Genomic DNA, 25,711 nt, shown 5'->3' on the forward strand with positions numbered 1-25,711 from the left:
AATGACAGCACAGGGAACTTACTGGGCTTGTAAGTGTTGTTTTGCGCAGTTATTAGGGATAAATGTTACATACACTTTAAGAACAACCGGCTCAGAAAGTTTGCTCAAAAACATTCAATTGATGAGTTTATAGGTCTGTTTGCTGTTGGTAGCTTTGCATTATAATGAAGTAAGCCACCAAAGGATGACTTGCACATGATTTTGAGAGGCTTAGGGCAAGTGGTGAATGGGTAAAACAATTGATTTTATATTTATCAATATACTTCCCCAGCTGATTGATTACATTAAGAAATACTAACACTTTTTTCTGTTTTCAAAATTGCTTTTCAATTGTGCAAATATATTTGCTAATTTACATATATACCCCTCAGTAAAAACCTACAGAATACAGATATGAATTAACATACAATTAAACAATACAATATTATACAATTAAAAAAAGAGTGCAAAGTTAATAACAAAACAAAATGCATAGTTCTACATTTGCAGCATATCTACACTCACCGGCCACTTTGTTAGGTACAACTGCGCCAGCAGCAGAACCACACTGGGTGTCACTCCTGTCAGATAAGAATAGAAAACTGAGGCTATAATTCATACAGGCTCACCAAAATTGAACAATGGAAGATAAAAAAATGTTGCCTGGTCTGATGAGTCTCAATTTCTACTCAGAATTTGGCATTAACAACATGAAAGCATGGATCCATCCTGCCTTTTATCAATGGTTCAGTCTGCTGATGGTGGTGTAACGGTATGGGGAATTTTTCTTGGTACATTAGTATCAAGTGAGCATAGTGTCAACGATTAAATATTCAGCCTACCTGAGTATTGTTGCTGACCATGTCCATCCCTTTATGAACACAGTGTACCCATTTTCTGATGGCCACTACTAGCAGGATAACGTGTCATGTCACAAAGCGTAAATAATCTCAGACTGGTTTCTTGAACATGACAATGAGTTCTCTGCACTCAAACGGCCTCCACAGTCACCAGCACTCAATCCAATAGAGCACCTTTGGGATGTAATGGAACGGGAGATTCGCATCATGGATGTGCAGCCGACGAATCTGCAGCAACTTCATGATGCTCATATCAATATAGACCAAAATATCTGCTGAATTTTTCCAGTATCTTGCTGAATCTATTCCATGAAGGACTAAGGCAGTTCTGAAGGCAAAATGCAGTCCAACCTGGTACAAGTAAGGTGTACCTAATAAAGTGGCCGGTGAGTGTATAAGTGATATATACATAGAATGAGCTTGTCCAATCTCAATCCCATACTTTAGACCATCAAAAATAAGACTAGCTAGTAGATAAGTTAGAATTTGACACCTGTACAGTATGTATCTATCAAGGACATCAAGAGCATCAGCACATGTTTTTCAAGTTCGTTGGCAGGGAAAAAGAGCAGCTTGAAGCTGAATCTTCAACAGAGGAGGGCGAGCACAACTGAATATCAATCAATAAAAGATCTTACTGGGATAAATAACTCTCAAGTGCACATGAAGTACAGTTGCAGACTGTGATGGAACTGACCACTATCATCTGAGGTTAATGGAGAGTAATTCCATTATCCTTAACAGTGTCATGCTTTATATTTTTTATGAATGTAACCGATCTCGATGGCCATTTGAAGTACACACTAGGCATTATCATTCTCATTAAACTCACTCTGAACAATAAAGTTGCCATGATGAAACAAAAAGGTTTTTGTACACTTAAAAGGAAGATCAATTATTTTATAGAGTGATAAACATTTTTATTAACTACAGAACCTATGCTCAATGTCAAGAACCTGTTGCATGATAAAAAGGTTCTTTATAGAACCATCTCTGCCATAGAAATCTTTTTTTTTTTTTTTTCAAATGACTTTTCTTTAAATAAATAAAAAGAAAATTAAGGTAATACTTTAGTTTAGGTCAAAGTTCACTGTATAACCAAACTATTAAATAACACTACTAGCCTAAAAAACTGCTAATTATCTGTTTATTAATTCTTAGCAAGGTAGAAGTTGGGCCAGGATTAGGGATGCAGAATAAGATCATACTTTTTAACTACTAATGAACAGTACAACTATTTAAAATAGGCAGGTAATCAGCCAAAAGTTGATAGCATGACCTAAACTAAAGTGTTAATTCTGTTATAGCTTGTCATGTTTTCCCTTTTTTTGTGTGAGCAAAATCACATTCTGCGTGTGTGTTCCTTTAAATGCAAATGACCTGCTGCTTTCTAGAAGAGGGCAGAGCCTTTACACACACTCCAGAAACAACAAGAATTGGAGTGAATTCCACACAGCCAAAATTACCAGGGGCTCTATATTAACGATCTAAGAGCAAAGTCTAAAACGCATGGTGCAAAAGCATTAAGGCTGTGTCCGAATGTTATTTTAAGGAACTATGCTTAAAATATGCTCTGCAGCCTGGTGCATGGTCTTAAAGGGTTGTGCTTATTCTCTTAATGAGTTATGGGTGTGTTTTGAGCATAATGTGCAAAAAAACGATCAGAGTCTCATATCCCATTCCCTTTATGAGTCAATGAATTAACTTTGACTGAGGCACCGGATGCTCCGCTTAGAGCATGTAATTTAAAGTGAAACTATCCAGATGGCGTTCTGTGGCGCGGCAGAGTCCTGAGTCGTGGCTGGGTGCCGCTGACAGCCACCGACTTGAAGCGCCATTCTGTGTACCCTGATAGAAACCTATATTTATAATTCTAAAATGCATGGCAATGCGTGGCACAATGCTAAGCATCGCCGAGTGGCGCTTCTGGTTTGCGACCTGCAGGCAAGTTATTATTATTATTTTTTTTTTAAATACACGTGAGCACACGTGAAGCAAACGCGCTCGCACTTTCCAGCTGCACCTAGTTAAGATCACACTCACAGGGAGCTTTTGTTTACGCGAGAAATGCAAATGGCTGAAGTTTAAGGTAGACGCAATGAAAAGTACACATTTGCAAACCCACCTAAAGTTACAAACAATGGCTCAGATGAAAGCGAACGTGTGGTGAATGATGATCTTTTGGTTGCAACAAATAATTCCAACAAATTGCGACTGACACGTCTTGCACCTTACTGCGCTGGGTGTATGATAGGGCCCCACTAGTTGATTAATGTCGATCTGTGTACCTTCGTTTAATTTGTTTTCTCGTTTTTGTTATCAAAGTGGAAAAAAATAAAAAAATGTTTAGTTTGTAAAATTCAACCCTTTTCAAGAACATAAAAAAATAAAAAACATTATTTTTTATCACATTTTGCAAAAATAAAAATATGATAAAAACCGTTTTAATAAACACTTTAAAATGTGTTTGCTGTGTTTGTGGGAATTATACTTTCCTCTTAGCTGAATGGTTCTTCAGTTGCACAGCAATTACAACAAATAAAAATTAATATTTTGATTCAGTATCATTATACATAAACTTTCCATGCTTTTTCTTTCTTCTTTTTTTTGCATCAAAATTTGTAAGTAGGTATACAGACTCTATATTACAGCCAAAACATTCAATTTTATTTGAAATGATTTAAAAAAATAATCAAAATTATGTAAAACCAATCTTATATCCCAAACAACCAATGTTCTCATTTTTATACAGTATACTACAAAGGAGTTTATATGCTGCATTATGTTTTTTTTTCTATACGCATTTTGACGCATTATTGTATTTAAATGACTTGCTTTATACATTTACTCTAGATTAATTGGAGGACAGAGAAAGAATACAGTTCTTTTGTTAATGGCGAGAGCAGCCACTTCATCATCATATAGCAGGAGGCGGTGTTGTTTGTCCTTGAAGCTCATCCAAAGTCAGATGATTTTCATTGTGGAGTGAGTCCTGTCGCTGTGTCTGATAGTCACAGAAACCCTCACTAACTTGGAAAAAAAAAAAAACTCCTGAATCAGCCGACAGCTTCTCAAGTAGGTAATTGATGAAGATGAAGAAATATCACAGAACTAATCATGCTTAAGCTGGGTGTAAGACCAAGCGTAGCAGGAGAGAGCTTAGAAGAAAACTGCAGCTGCAACACCAAAATACTGATTTAAAAATCCTGGAGAAAAGGAGGAGTGTGTTCAGGAATAACACATGTTAGTGCATGGAAATTTTAAAGTAGTTTGTACTTGAATTGAACTAGATTTAAAATTAAATTAGGATTATTAATTAAATACATAAAATCATATTATTTATTTAACTAATTAAAAAATATATATTTTATGTATTTTTGTTTTCAATATGTTTGTACCAACAGTTTCTTTTTCCTCAAGTTTGACATAAGTCCATACCTTTTCTCTTGAGTATTTTTGCAAATACTTTTTCTATTAATAAGGATCACATATTTGTGAATATTACATTTTTATTATTTGTAATTATATTTATATATATTATTAAAGGGCACATATTTTAACCCTTTTAGAAGATGTACAGTAAGATAAGACTTTGGTGTCTCAGGAATCTGTCTGTAAAGTTTCAGCTCAAAATACCCATTAGATTATATAATAAAGACTCTGCCCATTTTGATGTCTAATTACTATGTAGCTGTTTTTGTAGCCGATAGAAACACACAGATGAAGCTGAAATAAGGTCAGGCGTCAAAAATACCAAATAAGTTTATTTGAAGTATTTGTGGAGTTGTTTCAAGCCTTTCTGAAATGATGAGTCACACACAAATTCCGTTTAAAGTACACACACACATCCACACACACATATTAGCAGTTACTAACACCAATTGCATAGCGATTTTATTGTCTTTATTACAAACATGCTCAGTTTTAAAAACGTTTTAAACTTATTATATTATTATTGGTGCAGTTAATCACAGAGAGTTGTAAAACATGATTCAATCCCAGTTTATTTGCAAATATTCTGTGTTACTGTGTACATGTTATTATGGAGACATGGTGCCTGTCAGATGGGAAAAACCGCATTCCTGCATCATCATGTTGCTGTGGCCCTTAAAAAAAAGAGACTTGTGTTTCTATCAGTTTAATATGACTGTGGGCACACTATACCTACACACAGTTCTGTCCAAACAGCCTACAAAAGTTGATTTTCACCATACAGTAGGTTCCCTTTAACTGTATGAACAATGAAATTAGTTTTAGTATATGTATAGTTGAAGTCAGATCCCCCCCTGCCCCCACCCCCCCAGAATTATTAGCCCTCCTGTTTATTTTTTCCCCAATTGCTGTTTAGGGAGAGAAATTATTTTCAGCACATTTCTAAATGCAATAGTTTTGTTAACTCATTTCTAATAACTGATTTATGTTATCTTTGTCATGATGCCAGTAAATAATATTTGACCAGATATTTTTCAAGATGCTTCTATAAAGTTTAAAGTGACATTTAAAAGCTTAACTAGGTTAATTATGTTAACTAGGCAGGTTAGGGTATTAGGCATATATATATATATATATATATATATATATATATATATATATATATATATATATATATATATATATATATATATATATATATATATATATATATATATATATATGTATATATGTGTGTGTGTGTGTGTGTGTGTGTGTGTGTGTGTGTGTGTGTGTGTACACACAATATGTTTAAACGCAATATCACACTCGTAGCATAGCGATATGGCTGTATATTGGTACTGGTGGGGGGCACTAAGGCAACCTCGAGCCAGCACAAGCCCACTTTCACTTTCTTCCGCGACTACCCAACTCTTCACTTTTGTCCGCGACACCCCCGCCCGCATACTATCATCTGCGACACCCCTCTGCCATCCACTGCACACCCCACCAGATTAATTTGAACAAAAGACTGTGTTTCAGGATCATGGTTCAGCCACAAAACACTCTTCACTGCCATTAACCTTCAGACCCAACCTGCTTGTTTAATAATATATATAAAATGTTATATAATCACATGTTATTTTCATAAAGTTTAATAAGGTCATGTCAGAGTATAGCATGTATATGAATTTTACATAAATATATGTTACACACTGAATGATGATGACACATTTCAGGCACATTCCTTTTTTTCATGAACGTGAATAAGATGATCTCTTCTATCAATAGCCAGATAAAATGTACACAAGCTGCATACCACCCAGATTAACCCTCTTTTTATGAGCTTTTGAAAATGCATTTGGTTTGGCTGGGATAAACGTAATATAAATGCTTTATTTTTAACATTCTTGATGGATTTTTCATCATTTGCACACCTCGCTCCACTAACTAACAATTTCATATCCTTTCAAACTGTATGCACTAATCTTTTCAAACAAGTAAGTGCTTGTGAGAAATGAGAACAAGCTTCTTATTGTCAGGCTTCTTTTAAAGCTGACACATACTGCTAATTGGCGATCAGCCTAGTGTGACTCGAATTTACAGCGGCATTTATAACTGTTACTTCAAGGTTACTTTGGTGTTTTTTTTTTTTTTTTTTTTTGTGAGCTGCTTGTCAATCTTCAATATTCCTCTTGATTTAGTTCAACTTTTAAAGCGGATGTTCTACTATTGTGTGAGACTTCTTTTGCAAAGGAATCAGATTTCAGATTTGATCTATTTCTGCTGTCGACTTATATGTCCTTTTTTCCTCCCTGGAGTAAGGTTGCACGATATGATGGTGTGTTCGGTGACCATGACTAAATATCAATTTCAGTTATGATCTAATAATGAACCGTGTTTAAATTGTGCATGATGCATCTCTTATCACCTTGTCATCATTTTTGGTGTCCACTCTAGGTTTTTTTTTTTTTTCTTTTTTTTAAGGATTTTAGTTTGGCATTGTTTGAAATGTATTATGCATTTTTCCTGTAACCATTTGGTGACACTTTACTTTAAGGATTGTTCATAAGACTGTCCTTTCACGTCATGAATGTGAATGAGATTGTACGCATGCTTAAAACAACTGTCATTAAGTGTAATTAATTCAGTTATACCATTTCAAATGCAAAGATGTTGTTTGTTATGACAACCTGACATAAATACATAACAACCTGTTTTTGTCTTTGTCATGACAACCTGACATTACCAAGACAACAAAACTTGTCATAAATCTGTAATAAACATGATTGTCATGAAGCCATTATAAATTTGTCATGAATTTTATAACCCCATCATTATTGTCTTTTCTACTGTGGTACAAACTGAGTTTGTCATTAAAATGTCCTTAAAAATGAATGACACTGATCATAATTATATATTAATAACATGATTATAATGGCTTCATGACAATAATGATTATAACAGATTTATGACAAGTTATGCTGTCTTGGTTTTGTCAAGTTGTCATGACAAAAGATAAAGGTTGATTGTAATGTATTTGTTTATATCAAGTTATCATAACAAACAGTGTAATCTTTGCATTTAAAATAGCATGACTGAGCAAATGACACTTAATAACAGTTCTCATAAGCATGCAGAAAATATAATTCACATTCATGTAATGTCATGATTATAAAAGTTTTAAGTAAATAATATTTTTTATATAGCTTTTATGTAAAGTGTTTCCAAACATTTCAATGTGGTGGTGTCATTGGCACATAATTATTTCCTGCTTTTTGCTATTTAATCAAATTTTAACATAAAACAGCTATCGTAAAATAATTTATCAACCTTTTGACCTTTTTAAATTCAATTGTTATTGCTTACACCCCTCTAAAAGGTATATAGAACTGATTACATAACCATGGTATCCCCTAACACAGACTAAGTAAGTTTAATCAACAACTGAAAATGTATCTTTTGCAATGTTGGTAAGTTTTCCATGGAAACTGTGTCAACAATCACGTCAAAAGCTATGAAAATGACTTCAATGACTAAGACTTTAAAGGTTTAAGCAAAAATGTGTTTCCTGGAAGACGATAATGATTTTTTGGGACTCAAAAATGTTGTGTAAATGAAGAGACAAAAAATAATTGCGAAATGTCTGATTACACTAAAGAAAAAAAGTTAACTTTGGAAATTTCACAAATAATTACAAAGGAATATGAAGTGGCACATTGAATTAAGCATGACATTCAGTAGAAAGAACTGCTCCAGCAGGAAACTCTTACATTACTCTGATTGGCTGGTGAGCAGCCAATCAAAATGTAACATTTTCAGGCACCAAAAATGTTGTTGTGCAAATAATAAAGCACACATTCTGAGTAAAACTGTTTGATTTTTACAGTGAAAAAAAAGAATAGAGTTAACTGGGGTAATTTCATAAATTACTACAAAGCAACATGAAGTTTTACAATAATTTAAATATAGTATTTTGAAATAAAATGAATTCTGAATTCAGTCACAGAACACTTTCCTTCATCTGATTGGCTGACTCATTGCTTGTTCAGCAGCTTATCAAAATTTGACAAAATGTAGTATTTTTAGGTACCAAAAAAGTTGTTGTTGTGTAAATGAAAAAAAAAAAAGGTTCAGACTAAAACTATTACTACACTGAATGAAAAAAACAAACAAAAAAAAACTACATTTCACAAGTAATTCTAAATTAACATGAAGTGACACGTTGAATTACACATGATACATATTTAGAAAATAGAAAGAATACCAAGTTAAATTAGGAAACTTGTCCATTGGCTGTGTCATGTCTGGTTCCACAGCGGTTCCACAGTTTTGCTGTTCCAGGCTTTCAAAACTCAATAGACATGTAAATGAATGGCTAAGATGAATTAAAAAGTAAACAAACAAACAAAAACAATGTTGATATAAACTCCTAATTTAAGTCTTTTTTTTTTTTTTTTTTTTTAATTATTTCTTTTTTTTTTTTTTTTTTTTTTTTTTACAACATAAACACTGATGATAAGACACTGGATATGCAATACCCTAAATCTGCTAAATCTTACTACTGAATCAATCTGAATATTAGTTGATATTTCAGATTTAAAAACTAAATCAACTTTTCAACAACATTTTCAAAGTTCTTTATTCATTGTCTTAATTAATTAGTATTCATTTTTGATGAGCAAATGTGCTTATAATGCTGAATGCGCACAGGTTTCCACCCTATAGGAACAGCTTGCAGGGCAATGGCTTTCAAAGTTTCAAATGCCTCTGACACGGTGTTGATATTGCTTCATTCAAGACACTCACATCATAATCCGTCTGTGTTCACAACAAAACCTTGTAAAGGATATGACAGGCTTTCTCCATCTGGCTTTCTGTCTCAAGGCCTCGTGTCCTTGACAGCCATAACATAGGTATGGAAAGAACTCCCTAAAACTACTTCGACTTATCTAACGTTCTCAGATTTCAGCCTCCGCTGGACACGATTTCTTGCGCCCATCATGCGAACGCTACAGAAATCAATACATTTGAGAAGTGGTTAGAGCTCCTTTATCTTGGGCAGCTGATGATTTGGAGGTATGAATAATTCATTCTTAGAAAGCTACGGATGCAGCCGTGGGAGTAGATAGGAAGAGGGGAGAGGAGGGGAAATAGTGCTTTACCTTATCACTCTTAATCTCGGAGGTTGCAGTAATGCAGTTCTGAACATTTAGCACTTAATGGTGTGTCAGTGGAGCAACATGATCTTGGACCATTAAGGCCATCTTGAAGCGGCTCACGAGACAATGTCACTCATTCTTTTCCCAGGAAGGGTCAGGTGAAAATGGGATCGGGGTGGTTTGGAGAAGACTGATGTCAGTGGCTGGGACGTTCAAGGCAAAACAGTTCTTGATGGGTAAGTTATTTGTGTGTGTGTGTGTGTGTGTGTGTGTGTGTGTGTGTGCGTGTGTGTGTGTGTGTGTGTGTGTGTGTGTGTGTGCGTGTGTGTGTGTGTGTGTGTGTGTGTGTGTGTGTGTGTGTGTGTGTGTGTGTGTGTGTGTGTGTGTGTGTGTGTGTGTGTGTGTGTGTGTGTGTGTGTGTGTGCTTACGCGTGTGTGGGCTTCAGCGTGTGCAATTAGCTTGAGCCTTGGGATAACGGTGACCCTGGTTGTAGAACAGAGCAGCTTCATTGCAGGAGAAACGGAATGCATTATAACTTTTCGTATTGGTGGAGAGGAAGGTCTGTGAGAAGTGTGTTTTTTATGATGTTTTATTTTAATGGATTGCTCTTGGGGGAAACGTAAAGGCCGTACAAGTCATTATGTATGGAATTGTTTTTAAAAATAGTTAAAGGTTGGGGTAAAACATATTTAAAGAAGATATCCTTTGCAAAAAATATTTATGTTTACGTCTACACAATTTGATATAACATGAGGTAGAATTTTTTTTAAGGATGTGCACAATCAATAAACAAAACAGCTAAAGCAAGAATGTATAAATAAGAAATGCTGATGGGAAAATGTATGGATTTCAATCTAAATGGTATTATATTATTTCTAATTTGCGGAATTTTCAAATTTGTAATATTTAATTTTTTGTTTAAGATTGTAAATAATATTGTGCATAAACAATGTAATGGAAATAATAAAATGAAATCCATAATAGTCTATCACTTAATTAATTTATAAATATATATATATATATATATATATATATATATATATATATATATATATATATATATATATATATATATATACATTTCTTCTTGATAATGTCTTATTTGTTTTAATTTGCTTAGAAAAAAAAAGTTTTTAGTTTTTTAATTTCATTTTTAACAAAATTATTAGCCCTTTTAAGCTATATTTTTTGTAGTCTTCAGAACAAACCATCGCTATACAAAACTTGCCTAATTACCCTAACCTGCCTAGTTGACTTAACTAAGCCAGTAAATGTCACTTTAAGCTGTATTGAAGTGTCTTGAAAAATATCTAGTAAAACATTATTTACTGCCATCATGACAAAGATAAAATAATTCAGTTATTAGAAATGAGTTATTAAAACTATTATGTTTAGAAATGTGCTGAAAAAATTTTCCCTGTTAAACAAAAATTGGGGAAAATAATAAACAGGAGCAAGTAGTAAATATAAACAGAGAGAGAGCACAAAAATTTGATCTTTATTAAATAATTCTGATGGGAAAAAATATTCTAATGCTATTGTAGAATAAATTAACGTATTTATATTTCGATAAATCAACTAGAATAATAAAATGCCAGTAAACACTCACCGGCCACTTTATTATGTACACCTTACTAGTACCCGGTTGGACCCCCTTTTGAGTTCAGAACTGCCTTTCTTCATGGCATAGATTCAACAAGGTACTGGAAAAATTCCTCAGAGATGTTGGTCCATATTGACATGATAGCATCATGCAGTTGCGGCAGATTTGTTGGCTAAAAATTCATGATGCAGTTCTTCCAAAGGTGCTCTATTGGATTGAGTACTGGTGACTGTGGAGGCCATTTAAGTACAGTGAACTCATTGTCATGTTTAAAGAGCCCATATTATACATGAAATAGGGTCATATCTTGGTTGTAAGGGTCTCCAACAACAGTCTAATATGCATGCAAAGTCAAAAAACACTTTCATGGTCTTATAATCTGCATTTATTTTTACCTAATTATCCCAGCGACTCCTGTATGAATCGTCCAGTGATTCATTTGTTCCCAAACCCCTCCTTAGCGCGAAGCTAATCTGCGCTGATTGGACCGATGACAGCCTGTCACGATTGGTCGACTGCCTTCAGTCAGAGAATGAAATGCCCAATAGCTAATCAGCAATATAAAAGTAATCACAGTTCATACGCGCTCCATAGTGTAGGCGTGGATTTTAGCTGCCACACACACACACAAACACACACACACCTCTGGACGACAACGCTCCCGCTTCCGCCCGCACCCGCCAGGTTTTAGCCTGAACCCGACCGCTCCCGCTTATATTTAGAATTTCTTGTCCCGGTGCCCGAACCGCCCCGTTTTCTGCCCGCCGCGCCCGATCCCGCTAAAGAGCGGGGGAGAACATAACCGAAAATCACCCAGCAAAACAGTCCAGAGACAGCCAGACAGAGCTCGCTCTCTCTCGCTCGCGCTCTCTCTCTCTCTCTCTCTCTCTCTCTCTCTCTCTCTCATACGCGCGCACTAACACAAACACACAAGCGCCAAGCAGACACACAGGCAGGCAAAGCTCTGTCTCATTCGCATAGCAATATCCACGATATTGCTAGACAGCCCGCTCCCGTCCCAAATTAAACCAGTTACCGACCGCTCCCGCGATTGATTCCGAAATTTATTCCCGCGCCGCAGAAATCTGGCGCGGGGACAGCCGCGGGAATGCAGACCTCTACCACGGAGCTCCGTAAACAAACAGCACGCGTCGCGTTTTTAACGTGACTTTGCACGCGATAAGAGAATATAGCCAGTTAACCTGATACAGTACACGCGGTTACAAGTAACAAATCACAACTAAATACATTTGCAAGCTAGAGTCAACGAGGCAACTTTAATCGCACGTACTTACACTTGAGAAATGGAGGAAGAAACTCATCCTGATGTCCGTTAGTAAGTAACTCTTTACTGATCCTTACTTTAACAAACGCAGATGAAGTATTCTTTGTAGCCTGTAGTTTCCAGAATTTTCCAACTGCTTGGTTATAATGCTGAGGTTTCATCTCTGGGTAGAGAATCGATAATGTCCATCTGCAGTGTGACTTCAATCGACCGGCATGTTTGTGTGTGTGTGTGTTTGTGGGTGGGTGTGTGTGTGTGAGTGTGTCTGGGTTTCTGCGCCAGAGGGCGGGGCCTCAGGTTTGAAATCTCCCGGGTTTGCGCGTGCACGTGAATAACTTGGTTTCGTTCGTACGTCATGGCGAAACACCTAATGAATCGGTATCAAGGCGACTCGTTTGAAGCACTATGAGTCGACTCTTTTATAGATGAATCAACCGTTTTAAACACTGTATTCTTACAGATTTAAGCCTTAGCTGGATACTTCACTTCACTTAGAGCTGTGTTACACACTACATGGAGGGGAATTTTCAAAAACCCATAATATGGGCTCTTTAAGAAACCAGTTTGAGATGATTCGCACTTTATGACATGGTGCGTTCTTCTGCTGGAAGTAGCCATTAGAAGATGGGTACACTGTAGTCATAAAGGGAAGGACATGGTCAGCTGTGGCGTTGACACGATGCTCAATTGGTACTAGTGGACCCGAAGTGTGCCAAGAAAATATCACCCACATCATTATACCACCACCACCAGCCTGAACCGTTGATACAAGGCAGGATGGATCCACGCTTTCGTGTTGTAGATGCCAAATTCTGACCCTAACATCCGAATGTCGCAACAGAAATTGAAACTCATCAGACCAGGCAACTCTTTTCCGATCTTCTATTGTTCAATTTTGTTGAGCCTGTGCGAATTGTAGCCTTAGTTTCCTGTTCTTAGCTTGCAGGAGTGGCACCCGGTGTGGTCTTCTGCTGCTGTAGCCCATACACCTTAAGGTTTGATGTGTTGCATACCTCGGTTGTAATTAAAGTTTATTTGAGTTACTGTTGTCTTTTTTATTAGCTTGAACCAGTCTAGCCATTTTGAGCAGATTGTCTTGACCATGTCTAGATGCCTAATTGCATTGAGTTGCTGCCATATGATTGGCTGATTATAAATTTGTGTTAACAAGCCGTTGGACAGGTGTACCTAATAAAGTGGCCGGTAAGTGTATACCATAATTATATAACATAGAGCCAATCAAATCATTCATTAATTTATTCATAGGACATAAAGCATAATGTGAATCAGCTGTATCAACTGATGCCACAGTATTGTGCACCGTTCCAAATAAAAATTTTAGCTATTTATTTTTAATAATGTGGTATTAGCTAAGGCTGTTGAATTCCCGGTGATGCATCACGCTCTTTATTCATTGTTAATTTGTGCTATTAGTATATATAATGGTAGGAGCAACAGAGCTGCAAATACAGCACAAATAACATCAACAAACAAGCTTCTTGATAACAAATGTCATTTGCTTTGACATGCCTATTACGATCCTTATAAATACAGGCTGATGCTGTAGTTCATGGGCACGAGTTTATTGGTCGGCGTAAAGAGGAGAGTAATGATTATTTGTGCCATTCACATTAATGGCACTGGGAAATGAATCCTGATGATACCAGTGAGCAAACTCCCCGCAGACCAATTACAAAGGTTCACAAGGTTGTTCCTCATATGCACAATGACTTTTTAATGAGGCTTTGCCGTAGCCGGCCAAAATATTGCTTTGCTTGTTTGGTTGCTGTCTGCTTGTGGAATAGAGTATAGTTTGGCCATTGGGGAAATGACTCACAAATTACTACATTTCAGCTGTCAGGAGCCTACTGTAAGTCATTAGCTCAGCGTTTGTTCTATTTAAATGAGAAATGCAATGCTTGTCATGATCCGAGGAATAACCGGCGGGTTTAGATGAAGTTCAGAGTTGTCAAGTCTGCTTACAGTATGTGAGTTTGGAGCTAAAGTACACTTGTTATGCCATTAATGTGGAGTTCAGACTGCATGATTTTAGCCACGAGTTTGACTTGCCAACAGGATTCGAGAAATCACCAACAAATTTCTGAAATCACAGGCAAATCGGATCTCGTTCACGTAAGTAACAATCACAAAGTTTGAACTATCAAAGATGTAATCTGAGAGAATCGGCGATGAGTCGCTGACACCCGTGAGATATTTGCATTGGCATGCTAAATATCTGAACCTTTCAGCGATTTAAAATCATTCCGTGTGAAATGTGTTCTGATTGAAAATAACATCAGTGATTACCGACAGCCAATGAGAGAGAAGCAAACCACGAGTATGTGTATCAAGATCAGCGGGAGGTTGGGAAAGAAGTTAAAATGGCTTTTATTTTTGTCTATTTGGACCCAAGAAATGAAGGAAAAACTAGTGGAAATTTGGCAGGAGCACCCGTGTCTGTTTGATGTGTCATCTGAGCAATATCATAACCTAGACGAAAAAAAAAAATTGAGAGAAATTGCCAATTTCCTTCAAAAGCCAGGTGAGCAAAATCAGTACATATTCTACCCCACTAAAGGCTTCTTTCTTACTCTATATTTTCTTGTAGTTAACAACACAAGATATACTATGTGACCTCGCATTGTTTCCATGTCACTTCTCGTGTGTGTTTAGTTGTGAGACGTAGTTTGTGGACCAAGACAGCGTTGTTGGTGATTCTTCCTATTTAAAAGTCATGCAGTCCCCACCCCCCCCCCCCCCCCCCCCCATTGCCAATCTATCTTACAATGTAAACATAAAATACATTGTAAAATAGAAAATACATTTTTGGCATCACCAGAATGTGTTTGTAAAATTTCAGCACAAAATACACCACAGGTTCTTTAGGAAATCTTATCAAATTTGTCTCTATATGTGAGCATGAAAAAAATAATACTTTGATTTATTTATCTTAAGCAGCACATTAAATCAGATTATACATGTTCAAATCAGAGGCACAATATGTACGGTTTTATATTTTTTATAAAATTTTTTATTTTTTATATACGGTTTTATTATTACTATTTATTATTATTATTATTATTATTATTATTATTATTATTATTATTATTATTATTATTATTAAAATATCAAAAAGCCAGTAGAACAGTGTTATATATTTTGCTGACTTATATTATCCAAAATGTTTCTCAGAATGTTTAAATTCAGAGAAATCTGCTATTTTAACTTGTAATTTTAAATTCCAGATAGCTTTTTATAGAAAACAGCAATCACCAAAAACACATTAACATGTTGTGTGATTAATTACTACATAGCAGCATTATAGAGCAGCATTATAACAGAAACCTAAAATGTATTTAATATGATAAAACAACATTGCTTTTGTGCCACGTCATGCTCATCTCTCATCAGCAATTGCTTAGGTGATCTCATTTCGCTTCAATGGCTTTTAGCTGTAATCTGTTTCATACTACCGCCATAATAAGATTTAAATACTTTAGCTCATCCATGAACATGATTTTTGCAGGCATCTCATAGGATTTAATGAAAACCATAATTGTCATGATTTCACACTCAGTCATTAAAGTACATCATTGTTTGTTGTGAATATGTGCCTTCTAGCGGTGAAAAAGATATGCTGTGACTTTAGTGGGAGGTAGTATTACACTGTAAAACCCAAAAAGTTAAGATAACTTAAACCGTTTGAGGAAACAGATTGTAACAAACCATTTAAATTCAAAAAGTAATCCTAATGAGCAATGTGAACTTAATCCATTTGAGTAAATAAAGCAATTTAGGCACAGTAAAATTCAATAAATGAAGAGCAGTTGACTGTTGGGTTTTACAGTGTCTAAGAAGAATGTCACATCCCCAGTCTGATCACGCTGTCTTCTTGTGTATGTTTGTTTACATGTCACGAGCGCACGTGAATGTTGTTTTGATCTGTCACCTCGTGTTTACCTAAGGCATCCCTCCCCCTTGTTACCCAATCTTTCTATTTACATAATTGATTCCACTCACCTGCAGTCCATGAGTAGCTCTCCTTCTGCTCTATTTATTCCCCGTGTGTGTGTTGTCTTGTGCTAGATCGTTATTTGCGAGTGCGCTTACGCTCAGCCACTCGTGTCGTGTCCTGTCCTGTCTTGTTCTCTCTCTCTCTGCGCTATCCAGTGGGATTTCCGTGTCGCTGCAACGCCAGGTCCTTACATCCAGTGTTGGGTCTTTTTCCTCATCTCCTTCTATTCCAGACCGGACTTCCTCTCGCTCTCGGAGCCCGCCGGCCTTCTCCAAAACACCGGCTTCCTCTCTCTCTCACTCGCTGCTCAGCATCCCCCACACGTCCGCCTCATCGAGCGCCCCCTGCCGGGTATAGTTGAGAAGGCAACTGAATTTCTGTTATTTTTGTGTGACTTTATTCCGGCTGTTTTGTTTTGTTTTTTCTTGTCTGAGGTTCACGAAGGGGACGACCTCCACCGGAAATATTTGTGCCAGGACTGTTGTCAGTTGCAGACAGCCCAGATACCTTTTTGTTCCGCTTTTTCCCTCCTGGCTGGATTTTTTTTGGATCTTTTTCTAGAAAGATATTTTGTTTGGATATTGAAAATAAATTCCCCTGATTCTCTCAAGCCTGCATTTGTGTCTCTTTAAGAACCCTGACAGAACGATCTAGCCGCTATGGACACAGCAGGCTCAGATTCCGTCCGAACCGCCGTTACACAGCAGGGAGCGTTGCTGGGGCAGCATGAGGTCAGGCTGACCAACACTTCACGAGAGGTGGACTTCCTGGCCAATCAGGTAGCTGAGTTGACAGCAAGAATACAAGAGCTGCAGCATGACGTTGCCCAGGGAGGGCAAGCGGCTCCTGGTCCTCACTATCAACATGAGCCTCGCTGCAATATCCCGCCATCCTATGATGGAGATCCGAATTCCTGCAGAGCCTTCCTATCCCAGTGTTCAGTGGTTTTCGCGCTACAGCCACGCACCTATGCCACGGAAGAAACTAAGGTGGCCTTTGTCCTGACGCTTCTCACTGGTAAGGCTCGTGACTGGGGGATTTCAGTTTGGGACACTCAAGCTCCTTGTTGCACTTCTTTTGATGAGTTCAGACAGGAAATGATAAAACTGTTTGACCGATCCGCTCGGGGCCAGGAGGCTGCTGATCAGCTGGCCCGTTTGCGACAGGCAGGGCGTTCAGTGACTGAGTACGCCATCCAATTCAAGACGCTAGCAGCGTCTTGTGACTGGAACCAGGGGGCCTGCAGATCCATGTTCCGCGCAGGACTGGAGGAGGTGATTCAGGACGAGTTAGCCACCATCGATCTGCCTCATGACTTCGACGACCTGATCAACATGGCTCTACGGGTGGAGGGACGTCTACGCCGCCGCCATCAACGCTCTGCACCCCGCTCACCCTGGAGGACTGAGGACACCTTTCCCGTCTCTGATGCCTCCAACTCCGCTTCCGCTGGTCCAGAGCCTATGCAGGTGGGACGCCTCCGGCTCACCCCCCAGGAGAAGCAGCATCGCCTCGCTAAGGGCTTGTGTCTGTACTGTGGCAAGCCAGGACATTTCGCAGCCACCTGTCCTTTAAAAGGCACAGCTCGCCAGTGAAGAGGGGGATCCTGGTGAGCGCTACTCCTTTTTTGCATTCCTCCCCTTCTCGTACTGTTATTCCTGTCTCTGTCCAGTTTGGGGATCTTTCTAACTCCTGTTCGGCCTTGATCGATTCTGGAGCTGAGGGTAACTTCATGGATCGTTCCTTGGCCACTTCGTGGGGGATCCCTGCTCTTGCTCTTTCTGACCCTATCCCTGCCCGTTCTCTTAATGGCACTCTTATTACCACTGTTTCCCATAGCACCCCTCCTATCACACTCATTGTTTCAGGCAATCACCGTGAGGTCACCACGCTGCTCCTCCTTGACTCCCCAAGTGCCCCCATAGTTTTAGGGCATCCATGGCTACTGCAGCATGGCCCACACGTTGATTGGTTGAATAATTCAATTTTGTCATGGAATCAGTGTTGTCTTGCTACGTGTTTGGGTCCTGCCTCTTTTCCTGTTTCTTTGTGTCCTGTCCCGCAGGTGGAGTCGGCTGATCTGGCTGGGGTTCCGGCGGAGTACCATGATCTGCGTCAGGTGTTTAGCAAGTCTTGGGCCACCTCCTTGCCTCCCCATCGTCCTTATGATTGCGCCATTGAACTCCTCCCAGGCACTTCTCCGCCGAAGGGTCGATTATTTTCCCTTTCTGGTCCTGAGAGAGAGGCCATGGACCGTTACATTAACGAATCTCTTAAAGCTGAACTCATCCGACCCTCCTCTTCCCCGGCAGGCGCTGGGTTCTTCTTTGTCAAAAAGAAGGATGGCTCCTTGCGTCCTTGTATCGATTATCGAGGGCTTAACGACATCACTATCAAGAACAGGTACCCCTTACCTCTCATGTCGTCTGCCTTTGAGTTATTGCAAGGAGCCAAGGTCTTTACCAAACTTGACCTCCGGAATGCCTACCATCTGATCCGCATACGTGAGGGGGATGAGTGGAAGACCGCCTTTAACACCCCTACGGGACACTTTGAGTACCGGGTCCTACCATTTGGTCTGACCAATGCCCCGGCGGTCTTCCAGGCCCTGGTCAATGATGTGTTGAGAGACATGGTTAACCGCTTTGTCTTTGTGTACCTTGATGATATTTTGATATTTTCCCCATCCCCACAGGTACACACTCAACATGTTCGCCAGGTGCTACAACGGCTGCTGGAGAACCAGCTCTATGTTAAAGCGGAGAAGTGCGTATTCCACGCCCAGTCGGTTCCCTTCCTAGGATTCATAATTTCGGCAGGAGAGATCCAGGCAGACCCCTGTAAGGTAAGGGCTGTTGCCGAGTGGCCAACTCCTGACTCGCGTAAGGCTCTGCAGCGATTCCTGGGGTTTGCCAACTTTTATCGGCGATTCATCAGGAATTTTGGTCAGATTGCTGCACCCTTAACGGCACTCACCTCTCCTAAGGTACCGTTCAAATGGAAAGCTGATGCTCAGGAGGCCTTTGATAAATTAAAGTCCCGTTTTATCTCTGCTCCTGTCTTGTCTATTCCAGATCCTGAACGGCAATTTATTGTTGAGGTAGATGCCTCTGATGTCGGAGTAGGCGCAGTCCTATCTCAGCGGTCATGTCTGGATGGGAAAGTGCATCCCTGTGCCTTCTTTTCCCACCGCCTGAGTCCTTCTGAACGGAATTACGACATAGGTAACCGGGAGTTGTTGGCGGTCAGGTTGGCTTTGGGGGAGTGGCGTCACTGGTTGGAGGGGGCAGCTCAGCCTTTTCTGGTCTGGACGGATCACAAGAATCTGGAATATATCCGTTCAGCCAAGAGGCTGAGCTCCCGACAGGCTCGCTGGGCCCTTTTCTTTGGCCGTTTTAATTTTACCCTGTCTTACAGGCCAGGATCCAAGAACATAAAGCCGGATGCTCTCTCCCGTCTGTTTGAGGCCCCAGGGGAAGTGGAACCACCCGACACCATTATACCCAAGGAAGTGGTGGTGGCATCCATCTCCTGGGACATCGAAAGACGGATTGAGCAAGCCGGACGGATGGGTCCAATACCGAGGGGGGTTCCGGCGAGCAAACTGTTTGTTCCAGCCAAGATGCGCTCAGAAGTTATCCAGTGGGGTCATTCCTCCAAGTTGACCTGCCACCCAGGAGTTCGGAGATCACTGGCTGCCATCCGCCAGCGATTTTGGTGGCCATCTATGGCCAAGGACGTCAGGCAGTTCGTGGCTGCCTGCTCGGTTTGTGCTCGGAACAAGACGTCCAATGCACCTCCCGTTGGTCTGCTCCGTCCTCTTCCCATCCCTTCCCGCCCCTGGTCACACTTGGCCCTTGATTTTGTCACTGGTCTTCCTGAATCTAAAGGCAACACCGTTATCCTCACGGTGGTGGACCGCTTTTCCAAAGCAGCCCATTTCATTCCCCTCCCCAAGCTCCCCTCAGCCAAGGAGACAGCACAGGTGGTGATTGATCACGTTTTCCGGATTCATGGTCTTCCGGTCAATGTGGTCTCTGATAGGGGCCCCCAATTTGTCTCCCGGTTTTGGAAGGAATTCTGCCGACAGATCGGGGCCTCAACGAGTCTGTCTTCTGGATTCCATCCCCAGACCAACGGGCAGTCCGAGCGGGCAAACCAGGATTTGGAACGTACTCTCCGCTGCCTGACGTCCCACAATCCTAGCTCTTGGTGCCAACAACTGCCCTGGGTGGAGTATGCTCATAACTCCCTCCCGTCATCTGCTACAGGTATGTCTCCATTTCAATGCTCCGTGGGTTTCCAACCTCCTTTGTTTCCCTCACAGGAACCCGAAGCTGCTGTCCCGTCTGCCCTTGCGTTTGTCCAGCGGTGTCGCCGCACTTGGAAGAGAGCTAGGGAGGCCTTGGCCCGGGTTAATAGACGGACTAAAGCAGCGGCTGACCAACATCGGACTCCTGCTCCCCGCTACAGGTGTGGTCAAAGAGTATGGCTTTCCACTAAGGACCTGCCTCTTAGGGTAGCCTCACGCAAGTTGGCACCCAGGTTCATTGGACCATACCGGATCACCAAGGTCTTGAGTCCGGTGGTGGTACAGCTCAAGCTCCCCCCCACGCTTGGTCGGGTACACCCTACTTTTCATGTATCTAGGGTTAAACCTGTGCTGTACTCACCTCTTGTTCCATCTGCCCCAACCCCCCCTCCCCCCCGCCTAGTGGATGGTTCCCCAGTTTATACTGTGCGGAGATTGCTAGATGTCAGACGGAGAGGTCGGGGCTTTCAATACCTTGTGGACTGGGAGGGTTATGGTCCAGAGGAAAGGAGCTGGGTTCCGGCCCAGGATATTCTGGATCAGGCGCTGGTCAGGGACTTCCGTCGGCAACGAGGTGAGCCCCTCCATGCAACGCCTGGTGGCGTTCGTAGGGAGGGGGGTACTGTCACATCCCCAGTCTGATCACGCTGTCTTCTTGTGTATGTTTGTTTACATGTCACGAGCGCACGTGAATGTTGTTTTGATCTGTCACCTCGTGTTTACCTAAGGCATCCCTCCCCCTTGTTACCCAATCTTTCTATTTACATAATTGATTCCACTCACCTGCAGTCCATGAGTAGCTCTCCTTCTGCTCTATTTATTCCCCGTGTGTGTGTTGTCTTGTGCTAGATCGTTATTTGCGAGTGCGCTTACGCTCAGCCACTCGTGTCGTGTCCTGTCCTGTCTTGTTCTCTCTCTCTCTGCGCTATCCAGTGGGATTTCCGTGTCGCTGCAACGCCAGGTCCTTACATCCAGTGTTGGGTCTTTTTCCTCATCTCCTTCTATTCCAGACCGGACTTCCTCTCGCTCTCGGAGCCCGCCGGCCTTCTCCAAAACACCGGCTTCCTCTCTCTCTCACTCGCTGCTCAGCATCCCCCACACGTCCGCCTCATCGAGCGCCCCCTGCCGGGTATAGTTGAGAAGGCAACTGAATTTCTGTTATTTTTGTGTGACTTTATTCCGGCTGTTTTGTTTTGTTTTTTCTTGTCTGAGGTTCACGAAGGGGACGACCTCCACCGGAAATATTTGTGCCAGGACTGTTGTCAGTTGCAGACAGCCCAGATACCTTTTTGTTCCGCTTTTTCCCTCCTGGCTGGATTTTTTTTGGATCTTTTTCTAGAAAGATATTTTGTTTGGATATTGAAAATAAATTCCCCTGATTCTCTCAAGCCTGCATTTGTGTCTCTTTAAGAACCCTGACAAAGAATCCCTAACAACATCACAGGGCTAAAAATCAGAAGACGTTTTCTGTCATTACAAACTTTTCTTACTAAGAGTTTCCAGTACAAATATCTATAAAAGGCTCAAATCAAGAAGCATTTTTTAAAAAAGTACAAAAATTGTAAATAAGTTTTACTTTAAAACAAGCAAATCTGCCAATGGGGTAAGCAAAATAGTCTTGTTTTTGCTTTAACACCATTTGCCAATTATTTTGCTTGTTTAAAAGAAAAAAAACTGACTTAATTTTGAAATGATTTCTGAAAACAAAACACTATTTTGTACTAGTCTAGAAAACGTTTTTTGATTGAAGATTATTTTTTTTTAGATATTTGAAATTGAAACAAGACAAAAACTCAATGTAAGAAAAAAAAATTGCAATGCAGAAAAATGTCTTAGCAAAGCAAAGTTACTGTTTTGTAACTTTTCACATTGTTTTTAAATGTACACCTGGGACCTGATTATAAACTTTAATCTGTAAGAAGTCAGATATATGTTTCACTTTAAAGCTGTGCTATAAAATCCCATGTTACAGAATTTAGATTTTTGGGCTTATTTTACAAAAGATGGTTAGTTGTTTAGAAAACACTTAAAGCAGCTTCATTTCTTTGCAGTTGCTGTTTTCTTTCTTATGCATTTACTGACATTGACTGTTCTCAGCTAATAGCCATTCAGAGCAGTAATGTAAACTCTGTGGCATTAAACATGCTTTTTCTCCAGCTCACTGGAGAAATATCATGTTCAGCTTGCAGTTGAGTGATTTGATTAAAGTGATTATCATAAATGAATGTGTTTATATACAGTATTTGAAATCAGAATTATTAGCCGTCCTGTTAAATTTGAGTTTTTCTTTTCTTTTAAAAGTTCTGTTTAATGAATTTTTTTAACACATTTGTAAACATAGTAGCTAACTAGTAACTAATTTCTATGAACTGTTTCTTTTATCTTTGCTATGATGACAGTACATCATATTTTACTAGATATTTTTTTTTTAAATATAATAATAGTATTGTTATAACTCATGAGGAACTGCTTGAGAGACGAAGGCAAAATGATAGGATCCAAGTACATTTATTAGTGGGATTGTCGTGCAGATAAAGAGGTGGTAAATAAAGGAAAATCCAAAATCATAATCGTACAAGCATAAGGTCAAGCACAAGTTGAACATCCAACTACAAAGTGTCAAATGAACAATAGAAATAAAACAAGAAACTAAGGCAAGGCTAAAGTACACAACACATAATACAAATTAAAGACTCAGTCCAGATTGTATATATAGTCAAAATAATCCTTATGACAGGTTTCAGCTGAGTGTGTGATTAGTGAAAAGTGGATGCCGGTGTGTATACAGCAGCATGTAGGAATTTGTAGTTTCTTACTGATTTGTAGTTCACCAGCAATCTTTCCAGGTAAAGATTGGTGGCAAGGTGACAGGTATAACTGCACTTAAAGCCTTAACCAGGTTAATAAGGTTAAGAATTATTAACCCGCCTGAATTATTGGCCCTCCTGTTTATTTTCCCCAAATTTCTGTTTAACAGAGAGAAAATATTATTTAAACATTATTTAAAAGTTTATTTAAATATTATTTAAATAAAACTATTATGTTTAGAAATGTGTTAAAAAAAGTCTTAACACATTTCTAAACATAATAGTTTTAATAACTCATTTCTAATAACTGATTTTTTTTTTTTATCTTTGCCATCATGAGAGTAAATAATATTTGACTAGATAGTTTTCAAGACACTTCTATACAGCTTAAACAGACATTTAAAGGCTTAAATAGGTTAATTTGGTTAACTAGGCAGGTTAGGGTAATTAGGCAAGTTATTATATATGATGGTTTGTTCTGTAGATTATCTTAAAAAAAAAAAAACTAGCTTAAAGGGGTTGATATTTAGACCTTAAAGTGGTTAATAAAAAAATAAAAAACTGTTTTTATTCGAGCCAAAATAAAACAAATAAGACTTTCTCTAGAAGAAAAAATATTATCAGACATATATGAAAATTTACTTGCTCTGTTAATCATATGCTCAGCATATACATAAGTACACCCCTCACAAATCTGTCTTTTAAATTCATATTGCTAATAGGAAGCTATACAATATTATATTTGTGAATATGCCTTAGATTAGTCAGTACTGAAGTCAAATCTGGAGCTTATCTAACAAAATAACTTACGATAATGCTTCAAAAACAAGTACACCCAAATTAACGCATTAAAGAAAAATATTAAATACAAATTTTAAAAAGAGGAAAAATCTAAATACCCAAAAAGTAAAAAAAAAAAAAAACATTTAGTTCAAAGTTTGTAGGTTGTATTTTTTATTTATTATTGTTATTATTATTTTTTTGCAATATTTTGCTTGAATTTAATTGTGTCATCTTTCTATTTCTAAATATGTTTGGTGATTAAAATATTATTTCAATAAATACATCTGTTTGATAATTCTGTTTTGTTTAAATGCACCAAAATACATTGCCTAAATTTACTTAGAAATAGATACAAATATTCAATATATTTACACAATTATGCTGAGCACTGTACATGTGGTGGCATTAGGCATGAGACCATAACCGTTGTCAAGGTATACCGTAGTTTGGAAAAGATTTTAAAACCATCAACATTTTCTGCTGTACCGTTCCTAAGGTGTATGTACAATATATTATTTTTTTTTTTTTTTTTTTTAGGACAGCAGTATCTCCAGCAGAAAAAAATCAGAAGATGCCATTTTAAACTGTAAAGAAATCTGTGTTTATGAAACTAATGAAGACAGCAGAAGTCAATGATTCATTTGAATTACTTAGCCTGACATGTTTACTGTTCCAAAATATATTAATTGTTTCTCAAAAATGATATATATTGTGTTCAAAGGGGAAAAAAATGTTTTACCCAGACATTTTATTTTAGAGCAGTAACTCCAATACCGTCAAACCGTGATATGTTTATCCAAGGTTGTCATATCATTAGAATCTTAGACCGGCCCATGCCTAGGTGGGTTCACTTATTAATAAAATTGAATTTAACATATAATCTAATAATTGGCCACTGAGCTTGTTTTGAAACCTCAATTGTGTATTTTATTAGCTTGAGATAACTGTCAACATGCGAATATTCGCTGGCTTTAGATAAAGTCTCCTCTTGAGCGGCAGTGGATTTAATTTCCCGCTGCATACCCCAGATATATCTGGGAGCATTAGTGCATGTATAGACTACTCTTTGCACGTCTCCTTGTTAGCGTGTCCTCTGCCTTCGATGTGGTACCGTCACCGGGGGGCGAGACGGTCGAGGCGGCACCTGGAACGGTCTGATGTGCTGGTGAGAAACGCTACAGCGAGCAGGGAAATTAGGATCATCGTGCCACCCGGGGGTGATGGCGAGAGGGTGGCGGGTGCACTCTCTTCTCTCTTTTCCCGCCGATTCGTCTCCACTTTCCCGCTTCTTTTTATAATCTCTTCAAATCTAAAAACCCATCACTGTACTCGCTGGTGCGACATGGGTTTATCCAGCATGGATCCACTACTCTCTCTCTTTCTCTCTCTCCTTGGCCCAGAGCCTTTAATCTGTGAAGCTTGGAGTGTTCATGTTTTTTTTTTTTCGTTTTTTTTGTAAAAAAAATAAAAACAGAGTCTAATAGAAAACTTGC

The 25,711-nt window shown here is 39.0% G+C and overlaps 1 protein-coding gene across 2 annotated transcripts in view; it reads left to right on the plus strand.

Annotated features, from left to right (window-relative positions):
- cntn4 (contactin 4) overlaps positions 1-25,711 on the plus strand; it is a 445,220-nt gene that overhangs the window by 60,808 nt on the left and 358,701 nt on the right. Inside the window, exon 2 of one of the 2 annotated variants that reach the window (XM_009302657.4) lies at positions 9,561-9,648. The exons of the other annotated variant lie outside the window; for it this stretch is intronic. The gene's annotated coding sequence lies outside the window, so the exon portion shown is untranslated. The remainder of the gene's footprint in view (positions 1-9,560; positions 9,649-25,711) is intronic. 2 annotated transcript variants of the gene reach the window in all.

Source organism: Danio rerio, chromosome 6 (assembly GCF_049306965.1).
Source record: "Danio rerio strain Tuebingen ecotype United States chromosome 6, GRCz12tu, whole genome shotgun sequence".
Taxonomy (NCBI): domain Eukaryota; kingdom Metazoa; phylum Chordata; class Actinopteri; order Cypriniformes; family Danionidae; genus Danio; species Danio rerio.